Source organism: Silurus aristotelis (assembly GCF_946808225.1).
Source record: "Silurus aristotelis genome assembly, chromosome: 9".
Classification (NCBI taxonomy): domain Eukaryota; kingdom Metazoa; phylum Chordata; class Actinopteri; order Siluriformes; family Siluridae; genus Silurus; species Silurus aristotelis.
This window is the reverse complement of record NC_139582.1, coordinates 10,586,223-10,600,270: the sequence shown is the minus strand read 5'-3', so window position 1 is coordinate 10,600,270 and position 14,048 is coordinate 10,586,223.

Below are 14,048 nucleotides of genomic sequence, written 5' to 3'. Positions count from 1 at the left end.
CCTTATGGGGGGGTCCTGGATCCTCCCCAGCCCCCCCTTAATTCAAGCACTGGTTATAACAGCTATAAACAGTCATTGCTTTGCCCCTTTTTTCTGTACTGAATATAAGACAGACAATTTAAAGGAAAAGAAAAACATGAAAAGTCCTGAAGTCATAACACTTACAGCTTTACCTCAGACTGTTATAAAGTGCTGTTATAGAAACTCTTTCTGTAAAGGTTAAGAAATGTCTCCTTGCAGAAAGCTTAATATCACCAATCCTACACATTATTTTTTTTCTTTATTGATTCTTGAGTCTAATAAAACTACCATGCAAGTTCCTCTAAATGAGCTGTTATGATCAAAATGATAATAAATTGCAGAACAAATATCCAGTGAATCTAAACTATTAATATCTATATAATATTTGCAACAACAATTGAAAGAATAGACAACGTGTTATTTGTTAGAAAGTGTTCAAAATATTTTTCGCACATGCCTCTTAAGAAATGAATACTGTATATACTGAAGCCTGAACAGTGTGTGCATGAGGGAAATAGAATAAGACACAGGAAAGTATGAACTGAGGTGCTGCATGGATGATTGTGACAGACTGTCATTACCATCTGTATCCTCCAACATTGCCCCTTTTTTTCTCCCCTTTCTGTACCAATTACTATAATGTATATTTTATCCAGCTGCTTATTGTTGTAGTCAAACGTCACCCTCAGCGCCTGATGCTTTATGCTGCTTTAATGTATTATTCTGTTTTTAACAGCACCATTACAAAAGAAGTTGAGATCTTTGAATTATGTGAGGATGTGAGGGGGGAAGCTCGTTGGTTTGTGTCTGTGTGCGTGTGTGTGGGCATGCTTTTATATCTTGGTAGGGGCCAAAAGTACCCAAAAGGATGGAAATACCTGACAATTCATTTTTTTACTCTTAATTTTCTGATTTGGATTATGGCAGAAAGAAACCTTATTACAAAAATAAAATAATAAACTAAAAAACATTTTTAATGTATTTAATACTGAATGATAATATAGTTAATATTGTATGAATTTAATTTATAATAATAAAATTGTACACTGGGGATTTGATTATGATTATGTTTAGGTGTGGCCTAGCATTAAATAGCTGAATTAATAATTTAACAACTGAACTCTTTTTCATTTACCTGTGCACCACTCAGCAAACCTCAAATCCACTTCTAAATTACATCATAAGTCATTAAAGTGTCTAATTTCATCTGTTTCCACTCAAGCAAATATAACTTGGTGCTATGATACAATAATATGTTAGCAAATTATTTTTACAGTACAGTAATAAGGTACTGTAACAATATTGGGTAAACACAGGAAAAGTAACTGTATATAATAATGGAGTAAGAAGTTAGAGTTAGGGAGAGTAAATAGCTGGTACAACTTATAGCTAGTAATAGTATGGTAAGGACGAGGTAAATCGTTACATATTAATATGGGATATAAATAGCTATTTAACAGATATATGTGGAAAAATAATCAACTCTGTGCTATTATCAGTAACTCTGCTTTTTCAGACTGCATCAAACCTGCCAGTCATTGATAGTTTTCCTAATTTTTCACTCAAAAGTGAATTTCGAACTCAGTTTTCCATGCCCACACTAGGTTGTGAGTTTGCCGAATTAAAAAAATAAAACAGCTCTAATTTACTTATCTTAGTGATTTATAGGTAGAGAACCATGCTTAGGCAGGTGGACTGCAGGGAAAGTTCGTGCACCTGTGAGTTAGATAATCTTCTAGATTGTGATGGTATACCCACGGGGTAGAAGTAATTGTTGTGCCCGTTATTTTCCCTTCAGCTTCATTTCCATAAGACACATTGCCTATCCGTCTGATCTTCTTCTCTCTGGATCCTGCTGGGATGAGATTGCTTAGGTGGGATTTTTGTTGCCTGCGGGAACAAGCGCGACACATGAAAGGGTAAAAAGAGACGGCAGTTCATGGCAGGGCGTTCGGTTTATTCGTCCTCTGTTTGGACGGGTTTGGTTGTAGATGGCAGAAATATGCTGGGCTGGAGGGTAGGAATAAGTAGAAAGAGATAGAGAAAAAGATAAAGCTAGACAAAGCGATATATATATATATATATATACACATATATATATATATATATATATATATATATATATATATATATATATATATATATATATATATATATATATATATATATATTTAGAGAGAAAGGAACAACGGCACCAGCTTCAAAGCCACACTGTAATCTGCCTGAACTTCACAGGGCCGAGAAAGTGACTGTCTCCCCGCCAAGAGCAGCACAGACACGCTAATGAAAGAGATAAAGGGATCGTGAGCGCAGCTAGAGCTGTTCGAATTTTATGAAGAAAAGAGATAGAGAGAGAGAAAGGGGGGCAAAGAAGACCTATGAGGTTTTCCTTTTATTCTTTTATTATTTCATGTCTTGTCAAATATTCTGTAGCTCCATTTTTTCCTATATATTTATTATCTGTGAAGCTTTCTACAGAATCAGTGCAGGACAATGTGGGGCACAGAATAATTCACTGCGGATTAGTCTCGTCATTAGTTATAAATGCCTGACAGGTGAAGGCAAAAGAAAAAAGATCCCTCATTATATCCACAAAGCATTTGGCTGCCAGCAAACTAGAGATGAGTCATTTAGTGTTCACTACTGACAGAATTTACAGCCAGCAGGTACTTGATCGCAGAGTGTATTTATTTTGTGGTGGACTTTTAGTTTTAGGTCTTTTTCAATGCACCATTCATTTCCTTTACTTTCCTAATTTAAAAATTTTCAAATATTAAAAATATACTTCTGACATGAGGCATGGGCAAATTTCAAACAGTAGACAGTCAGTAGACTAGTGTGGGCATGGAAAACTGAGCTCAAAATTCACTTTTGAGTGATAAAAACTAACAATGCCATGATTCTACCTTTTCCTATAAAGAAAAAGGTAGCATCATGGCATTGTTAGTAACAGTTTTATATATTTTATATATTAAAATTTATTTTCGATTAATTTATTTTTATAAACCTGGTGCATGCCCATAAAATTGAGGTCACATTGCATGACAGTTTAGCACCGTAAGTTTTACAACTAACAAAACAACATTAAATAAAGCATAAAGTATGGAAGCAAAATAAGCAAGAACTCTATATACTTGAAATAAAATTTAAAACTAAATCTTGTTGGTGTCCATATTAAGAATCTTTTATTGAAAACTTGTTTTAACACTATAAATATTACTATATTCAGCAAGGATAACATTTGGTTTTTGAGGGAACAGCGCTGGCCATGATGCCAGTTTGCCTCCTGTTGAATTAAAGTGTTTCAGTCATTGTAGATCCAAGACATTGGCCTCAAGGAATCATTGGGTTTTTTAAAAAATGGCTACCCTTCCGTGCCAGTAACTTTTTCTTAGTTTGAAAATGAACGTGACTTTCGAAGTGTGGTCAAAATCTGTGCCAGCTGAAGTATAATTTCATGATGGATGGCCATAAGGCTATATTCTGAGGATTTATGGTCTGGAACTTAAATGTTGTGAATGTTGTAGCTATGTTTGAATTTCTGTTGGCAGAATTTTCAGAAAGTACTTGTGCATTTAGAATTGTATTTTTGATCTGTAGAGACTGAAACAGGACTTTTTGTTTAGTTTAATTACTAAATAGTTAAAAAAATATATCAGTGATTCATGAAGCAAGTATGCGGTTGTTTTCTATTTTGAACAGTAGTAAAAAATCACTCACACACACACACACACACACACACACACACACACACACACACACACACACACACACACACACACACACACACACACAAACACAAACACAAAGAGTCTTTAGTTTATTCATACTTCTCCGTTCAGTTTGTACTCCTGAAAATTCCAAGCCTGCTTGTTCTGTATTTGCGTTTTTAATATTGTCCTGGAGTCCTTTGTGACACCAATCAGTTGTGCTCTTGTTTACTGAAATTTGTTGTTATTTTAATACAACTTCATGTACATAAATAAAATTGCTACATAGTTCTATTACTTGGTCTTTAAGTTAATATAATTAATACAGGATATCTATCCAACATTAAGGAAATTGTCAACAAATTGAAAGAAAATCCATCGTTAATGATACCTAATTACAACAATGTTAATTGAAATAGATAATCAAGTTCAAACTAAATTCAAAATGTCTAATTCAGATTTTATTTGTCACATACACATTCATACAGAGTATGACATATAGTGAAATGCTTTTTTGACTGTCTGACTTGTAAACACGAAAAGAAATACAATATAAAGGTAAAATTAAGAGTAAAGTAATGTAAACATAAATCAAATAAAGTATAAAAGTATATTAAACTATAGTCTGACTATAGAGTATTAAAGGTTAAGAATAAAAAAATAAAAATTATATATATATATATATATATATATATATATATATATATACACACACACACACACACACACATACATGAATTAAACAGAAGGGATGGATATGTATGACAGATATACACAGAAGTACAGAATAAAGTGACCCAGTATGATTGTGATTATTTACTATCTGGTTTGGTTTAAACCAAAAACACAATAATACAAACAACTTGGAGTATACGCTGATAATCTATAACATGAAACCACTGAGTTTGTGAATAACATTGATTATCTGGTTTAGTGGTCAGGATAAATTAGGCAACAAGTGAACAGTCAGTCCTCAAAGTTGATGTGTTGGAAGCAGGAAAGTTCAGCATAAAAGTCTGATCAGTTTGAGAAAGGCTGAAATGTGACAGCTGGATCAGGGGTCATCTATGTAACTAAATAATTAACTAAATAATTAAAAATGCCAACTTGGGCCTAATGTATGTGTAATTAAAAACATTCAAAGCTTCAACAAATAAGTATTTTTACATTTAAACAGTGAGCCTAATATTTAAATAACTAACATAACCCTAACCCTCTACTGAGAAGAACATCTGAACAAGTAGCATATCATGATATTAGTATTATGAACATTTGATAAAAGCTATTTTTATAGCTATTTTTAAGCTACAGTATAAATCAGTTGTATAAATGTGATTTGTTTGAATAAGGGTAAAATAATAATAATAATAATAATAATAATAATAATAATAATAATAATAATAATAATAATAATAATGATTGAAAAGTTTATTAACAGTGGTGGTGCGTTCCCATTACAATATCTCCCCCATGACATTAAATGCAGAGGTTTATTAATATTTATTCAGTCAGTGCTTAAAAATAGTGCACCACAAAAGTGTTCACCACATCAAGCAAGATTCGGCATCAAACTGATAAAATGGCTTGCTAGATGGCTTCTTAATGCTTTACTGCATCAAGCTTATAAACAAATTTACTTGATCAGATCTCTGGGGCAATGATATTAACATGATTAATGTCAACTGTCTTGGGGGAATTTGCATTAAAGCCTTTTGTTGAAGTTTCACATAAATCATGGTTGAACCAGATGTTGTGGGAGGTTGGCTTATGAATTGCAATAGACCAAAATGCTTTGTTCAACACATTGATGAACCGATAACTGTATATAAATTGATGCATTTAAACTATCATTTAATTCAGCCACAAGCGAATTAGTAAGGTCAAGCACTGATGTTTGGTGAGGTGGCCTGGGGTGGGGGTCAGTTCATCCCAAAGATATTTAGTGGTGCTGATGTCAGCTCTCAGAGCAGAACACTTCTTCCACTCAAACCATAACACACCAGGGTATTGTCATGCAGGAGCAGGGACTTTGAAACAAGTTTGGACCTCTTAGTTGATCAGTCACACCATGAAGTTATGGGAAAGAGTAGTGGAAGCCAGGCTGAGAGAAGAGGTGACCATCTGTGGGCAACAGTATGGTTTTATGCCGAGGTGGAGCACTACAGATGCAATATTTGCTTTGAGAATTTTGATGGAGAAGTATAGAGAAGGTCAGAAGGAGTTGCATTATGTGTTTGTGGATTTAGGTAAAGCAAATGACAGGGTGCCGAGAGGGAGTTGTGGTATTGTATGAGGAAGTCAGGTGTGTCAGAGAAGTATGTGAGGGTGGAGCAGGACATATATGAGGGCAGTGTGACAGCAGTGAAGTGTGCAGTAGGAACGACAGACTGGTTCAAGGTGGAGGTTGGACTGCATCAAGGATCGGCTCTGAGCCCTTTCCTGTTTGCAGTGATGATGGACAGGTTGACGGATGAGGTCAGACAGGAGTCTCTGTGGACTATGATGTTTGTGGATGATATTGTGATTTGTGGTGGGAGTAGGGAGCAGGTTGAGAAGAGCCTGGAGAGGTGGAGGTATGCGCTGGAGAGAAGGGGAATGAAAGTCAGTAGGAGTAAGACAGAGTACATGTGTGTGAATGAGAGGAAGGGCGGTGGAGTGGTGCAGTTGCAGGGAGAAGAGGTGATGGAGGAGTTTAGGTACCTGGGGTCAACAGTGCAAAGTAATGGAGAGTGTGTTAGAGAAGTGAAGAAAAGAGTGCAGGCAGGGTGGAGTGGGTGGACAAGAGTGGCAGGAGTGATTGGTGATAGTAGGGTATCTGCAAGAGTGAAAGGGAAAGTTTATAAGACTGTGGTGAGACCTGCGATGTTGTCTGGTTTAGAGACAGTGGCATTGAGTAAAAGACAGGAGGTGCAGCTGGAGGTAGCAGAGCTGAAGATGTTGAGGTTTTCGTTGGGAGTGACGACGATGGACAAGATTAGAAATGTGTTTTTAGAGGGATCACGCATGTAGGACATTTTGGAGAAAAGGTGAGGGAGGCGCAATTAAGCTGGTTTGGACATGTGGAGAGGAGGGACATGGGGTATATCGGTAGGAGAATGCTGAGGATGGAGCCACCAGGAAGGAGGAAAAGAGTAAGACCAAGGAAGAGGTTTATGGATGTGGTGAAGAAAGACATGCAGGTAGTTAGTTTGAAAGAGGCAGATGTAAAGGACAAGGGGGTATGGAGACGGATGATCTGTTGTGGCGACCCCTAATGGGAGAAGCCGAAAGAATAAGAAGAGGAGTTGAAATACAGGAAATCTGTAATTCTACAGTATTTAAAGATATTCTGTATATTTGTGTGCTTCCAAACATTGCAATTGTGTGGGAATGGACCAACTGCATATGGGTGTGCTAAACAGGGGTGCGCATGCTCTTAATTTATGCTCTTGGCCATATAAGGACAATGAAAATTGTCATGTATTGTTATTCAGACTAGAATCAGTGAATTAGACATTCTGTATAATCAAAGTCAAATAAACACAAAATCTTTTCATTCCCCACAGCATGACATGGCATGACCCACAATGCTTGTGTTTCTCAAACTCAAAATGATTCCTCTACTCTTGCATACTCGGTCCTGACCTTGTTTCTGCTGAGTGTAAACAAGCTAGACGAGTTAAGGAATAAGAAAGAGAGACAGACAGACAGACAGACAGACAGACAGACAGACAGACAGACAGAGAGAGAGAGAGAAAGAGAGAGAGAGAGAGAGAGAGAGAGAGAGAGAGAGAGAGAGAGAGATGGGGGGTATTTGGGAAGGAGGTGGGTGCTGGAGTCGGGTAGTAGGATAACTTCAAAACCCCACATCAAAAAGAATAAATAATTGTTTCTGCTGCTCTTTTTTTGTGATGGGGATCCATGGCAGCAGTCAGTAGCAGCAGACAGTAGAGTGGGGTGGAGAAGGCTTTGATTGCAAGCTGATCTCCTGGAGTGGGCTCCTTCTGTCTGCCTCCACATTGATGGTGCAGTACCCAGTGATTAAACGCTGCCTCACGGGACCCCCACTGAGCGAGGGAGCGATAGAGAGAGAGAGCAAGCGAGAGAGAGAGAGAGAGAGAGAGAGAGAGAGAGAGAGAGAGAGAGAGAGAGAGAGAGAGAGAGAGAGAGAGAGACAGAGGAAGGGAGATGAAGAGAGAAGGAGAAAAGAGACATGAGTCATTGAGCCAAAAAGTTCCAAAAGTTTGAAACTTTTCCAGAGTATACCTTTCTGTGTTTTAAAATAATCTTGCATCATTAATAAAATTCATCAAATTAATTCCGAAAAGAAAGACTTTTTGTTTCTTGGTGTTATTAAACAAAATAGTATATCAACTTCCAATGATTACAACTGATTACTTATGAAATAACATTGTGTAGTACTAGTATTTTTTCTATTTATAATTACATACTTTATGTTCTCATTTAGGTTATATCAGCTATAAACACTCTTTCCCTCACCAGCATACCTCACAGATAGCACATTTTGAAATATATAAAAAAAAACGGGCACCATATGCTGTAAGTCTTTGTGTCTGTCTACAGAAACATATTAGAAGAAGTTTGGAACCACCATAACCCTTCCTAGAGCAGCCACCAGGCCAAAGTGAGCGATCGGGGAAGAAGGGCCTTAGTCCGGGAGGTAATCAAGAACCTGATGGTCACTCTAAAAGAGCTCCAGCATTTCTCTGTGGAGAGAGGAGAACCTTCTAGACCACCTGACCAAACTGAGCAATCTGGGGAGAAGGGCCTTAGTCAGGGAGGTGACCACGAAGCACCAGCATTTCTCTGTGGAGAGAGGAGAACTTTTCAAAAGAACAACCATATCTGCAGCACTCCACCACTCAGGCCTTTATGGTAGAGTGCCCAGACGGAAGCCACTCCTCAGTAAAAGGCACCTGAAGGACTCTCAAACCATGAGAAACAAAGATTTAACTCTTTGTCATAAATCCCAAGGGTCATATCTGGAGGAAGCCAGGCACAGCTCATCACCTGGCCAATATCATCCCTACAGGGAAGCATTGTAGTGGCAGCATCATGCTGTGAGGATGTTTTTTTAGTAACAGGGACTGGGAGACTAGTCAGGATTGAGGGAAAGATGAATAGAGCAATTTACAGACATTATTGATAAAAACCTGCTCCAGAGTGCTCTGGACCTCAGACTGGAGTGACGGTTCATCTTCCAACAGGGGAACGACCCTAAACACACAGTCAAGATAATGAAGGAGTGGCTATTGGACACCTCTGTGAATGTCTTTGAGTGGCCCAGCCAGAGTCCAGACTTGAACCCGATTGAACATCTCTGAAGAGATCTGAAAATGGCTGTGCACTGATGCTCCCCATCCAACCTGATGGAGCTTGAGAGTTTCTGCAAAGAAGAATGGGAAGCTGTAATTGTTGCTAAAGGTGCTTAAATAAAGTACTGAGCAAAGGCTGTGAATACTTATGTGCATGTGATTTCTTTAGTTTTTTTATTTGTAATAAATTTGCAAAGATTTTAAACACAGTTCTTTTACCTTAACATTATGGGGTATTTATAGAATTTTCAGGAAAATAATGAATTGAATCCATTTTGGAATAAGGCTGTAACATAACAAAATGTGGAAAAAATTAAGCGCTATGAATACTTTCCGGATGCACTGTATGTTTGGAGTCAGTTACAATCAGACGCCTCCATTATGTTATTGCATGATGGATAATTATAAGCCTATATTTTCCAGCATTAAAGACACCATTAATCCTGATCAAATTTTCTCCTTTTGCAGAAAAGCAGCCAAAAACTTGTAACAAACCTCCACCTCCTTTGGCAAACACATGTTTGTCTACAGTTCAGCACACAATTTTTTGATTTTCACTCATCAGTCCAGAACACCTGAATGCATTGCCTTCTACGATTTCCATGCCCGGTTCAAGGTGCAGAACAACATGGCGGCAAGGAAGACCACCCCTCCCTCCCAGTGACCAGCTGCTCTGTCTAACCATAGCTGAAGTGAGGAAAACTCTATGCAGAGTTAACCCACGGAAGTCTGCTGGACCAGACAACATTCCTGGTGGAGTGCTCAGGGAATGTGCAGAACAGCTAGCGGATGTCTTTACCAACATCTTCAAAATCTTCCTGAGCAGCGCCATTGTTCCTACGTACCTCAAGACGACGACGAAGAATTCTACAGTCTCATGCCTAAATGACTATCATCCCATCGCACTCACACCCATCATGATGAAGTGCTTCGAGAGGCTCGTCATGAGGCACATTATGACCCAGCTTCCACCCTCACTGGACCACACGCAGCTTGCGTATCGTCCAAACCGTTCCACAGACAATGCAATCTCCACGACCCTTCATCTGGCCCACCTAGACAATAAGGATTTATATGTACGAATACTGTTTATAGACTTGAGCTCAGCATTCAACACAATCATCCCTCAGCACCTGATTGAAAAGCTGAGCTTACTGGGCCTGAATACCTCCCTCTGTAACTGGATCCTGGACTTTCTGACTGGGAGACTAGCAGTCTGCTGCTGTTTACTCTGCTGATTTACGACTGTGTAGAAATGCACGGCTTGAATCACATCATCAAGTTCGCCGATGACACGACCGTGGTGGGTCTCATCAGGACTCATCAATGATGAGTCAGCATACAGAGAGGAGGTGCAACGGTTAACAGCCTGGTGTGGAGCGAACAACCTGTCTCTGAACGTTGACAAAACCAAAGAGATAGTTGTTGACTTCAGGAGAACACAGAGTAACCATTCTCCACTGATCATCGATGGACCCTCCGTGGAGATCATCAAGAGCACCAAATTCCTTGGTGTTCATCTGGTGGTTTACTTGGTTGCTCAACACCAGCTCCATCACCAACAAAGCTTAGCAGCGTTTCTACTTTCTGAGAAGGCAGAGAAAAGCCCATCTTCCTCCCCCATCCTGACCACATTCTACAGAGGGACCACTAAGAGCATTCTGAGCAACTGCATCACTGCCTGGTTTGGGAACTGCACCGTTTCGGATCGCAAGACCCAACAGAGGATAGTGAGGACAGCTGAGAAGATCATCGGAGTCTCTCTTACCTCTATACATTTACACCACACACTGCATCCTCAAAGCCAACAGGATTGTGGACAACCCCACACACCACTCACACACACTCTTCACCCTCCTGCCATCAGGGAAGCGGTCGGGCCGCCACATCCAGACTGTGCAACAGTTTCTTCCCTCAAGCCATCAGGCTTCTCAACACAGAACAAAACTGAAACTCACGTACACACACACTCAATTGTGACTGATCTGTACAACCCGGACTCAACACACACTTGTACTCACGTCACACATCCATGTCTCAGCAACACCCAAATCATATTGCTTCATTGTTACAAACTGTTTTACATGCTGTTTACACGCTGTTTTTGCACATCCTTTTGACTGCTGCTATTTTGGTTTTGCACAAACCCTTTTGTTTACGTTTTCTTAAAATTACAAGTACACTCCTGTTCTCAGTTCTCTCTTACACACTGCATGTGTAATATACAGTAGGTTTACTGGTGGCACTATTTTGTGTTTTGTGCATTTGTCTGTCTGGCACTGTTTGCACCAGGTTGCACACGATGCACTTTATGTGGCAAGGACACTTACAAGTCCTTAGCTTTTTGTTTTCTGTTATGTAGCTTTATGTTGTTTAATGTAGCACCAGGGTTCTGGAGGACCATTGTCTCATTTCCCTATGCACTGCATCAGCTATAAATGGTTGAAATGACAATAGAAAGCTTCTTGACTTGACTTGACCTGCTGCTATTTTGCTGCACCTTAGTTCCTATGTTTTCATGTTTAGTTGAGTCACTTAACCTGGTATACATGTCGGAGGTATGGCTTTTTACCACAATTCATAAACCCATTTCTCTGAACAGACACTGGTCCCACTGGTTTCAGTTCTTTGCTGGTGGCACTGCTGGACATTGTCTGATGTCTAAGAGGAGTAAGCATAATATATCTTTCATCTGCTGTATTCAGTGTCCTTGGCTGACCACTGCATCTACAGTCCTCAACATTGCCTGTTTCTTTGTGCTTTTTTCTAAAAAGCTTGAAACCCTAGTCTGCTTTGTAATCTTTGCCTGGTAGAGACTTTGCTGATGCAGTATATCTACTAGAGTTTGTCTGTTCCTTACCCAGGTTTAAGTCTTCTACACAGCTGTTTCTGTTTAATGACTATGTTTCACCCTACATATTAAATTGATGATCATTAGCACTTGCTTGGTAAAATTGGTTAATCATACAATGGACATTAATCCTATAAAGTCCCTGAATTTGTGCAAGTGAACAAAGTGTGCAAAAGTAAGAACTGAAGGCCAAACAGTGGTCACACCAAATATTGATTTGATTTGAAATTCTTTTCTGTTCATTCACTTTTAATTTTCTTTATTGCTAAAAATAAATTGTGGACAATTAAATTTTTGAAAGCATTCCCACTTTACAGCATTATATCACAACTTCTTAAATGCAGAACTGTATATTCACACAAATTTCTTTATTCATTTATTTTAATTCACTATTTCTTACTTAGACTTTTAAAAACCTTCAAATTACCTATGACTACTTTATAGTCCATTTGTTGTATCACATTAGAAGGACAAGAAAATTACAAAATGTTTATATAAAATTCTTAGAAATTCTTAGCCTGGAATAAATGTATATGCTATTATTTCTTAGTTATGAACTTCTACTACTTACTGAATAAAGGGTTAAAACCCAACATTGTATATACTGTTCATGTAATGTTAATGAATGATGGTAATCATTTCACAATTAGCTTTACCAGGTTCCAAGAGCATTCAAATGTCCACATGTTGAAGCTATACAATATAATGCATATCATAACTGATCTCACACACACACACACACACACACACACACACACACACACACACACACACACACACACACACACACACACACACACACACACACACACACACTATAAATAGAATCTTCTGTACACCAATAGGTTGCAAAATAATGTTCTATAAGTCTTGATTCAAAGATTTACCAACCCGTGCTAATCGTGTAATGGATTACTACTTTGACTTTGTTTGCTTACTGCCTGATCTTTGCCTCTTACTGATGACGAATCCTGTCTGATGATTTTGGATTTTACTGTTTGTTTACAAAAAAAACCCTTATCTTCACTTGCATCCACCTGCCTGAGTGTGTTTTACATAACAATGTTGATGTGTTGCTCCAAAAATGAGTAAAAAAGAAAAAACGGGCTGTGCAGATTTTGATAGTTAGGGTGGGAATTTTGCTGAAACCTGGCAATTTTGATAGTTAGGGTGGGAATTTTGCTGAAACCTGGCAACCATTCCCACAAGCTACTGAGATCTTTTCTCTGAACTCCACATTAAAGTAAAAACCTCATGCTGTTGTGACTTCTTTTGTTTCGTCCTACATGATCCTAGTGCACATCCTTATTCTAAAACTTCTACAAAAACAAACAAAACAAACACTTTCCCTCCTGTTTGGATCCACATATGTATTTACGACACATTATATACTTAATTTAAATAATGCATTCTGTTTTACCCCAAAAACATACATTAAAATGATATAATTTAATTAATATTTTGAAAGATACACTGATCCACATTATTTTAGATCAGTTTTATTATTTAAGATTCAAGATTCAAGAGTTCATTGTTATTTGTACAGGTAACAGTCTGTTACACCATACACTGAAATTCTTTTATCCACCAAGTAGCCTATGACATAAATTAAGAGGACATAAGATGACATGAGTTACAAATCTACAACGTATGAAACATGAGAGGTATAAAAGGACTCATGTCTCTTATAAACTGATCCGTTTCACAGTCTACCACCCACATTGTAAATTGTTATTGGTGTGTGTACGTGTGTATAAGGTCTCCAAGACTTCCTGCTGTCAGGCTTAAAGAAATATGGCTATTTCTTTAGCTAACAGGTCAGAGGTCACCAGCGTAATGTGGCAGTGGGGAACTTGTAGAATCTGTGTAGCTCAAAGGGAGACATTGCCTCCACGTGATAATCCTGTCAACTATGCCACACACACACACACACACACACACACACACACACACACACACACACACACACACACACACACACACACCAGCTTCCAATCAATATTTTGACTTAACCATTATTTTTTTTAAGTTATTATCTTAGCTTTTGATTGAAATTAATTTTTAATACCTCACAGTCTATCAGGAGACTAATTTATTACTAATTTATGCATTAGACTAATTTATGCATTAATCAAATGGTTTAGCTTTTAA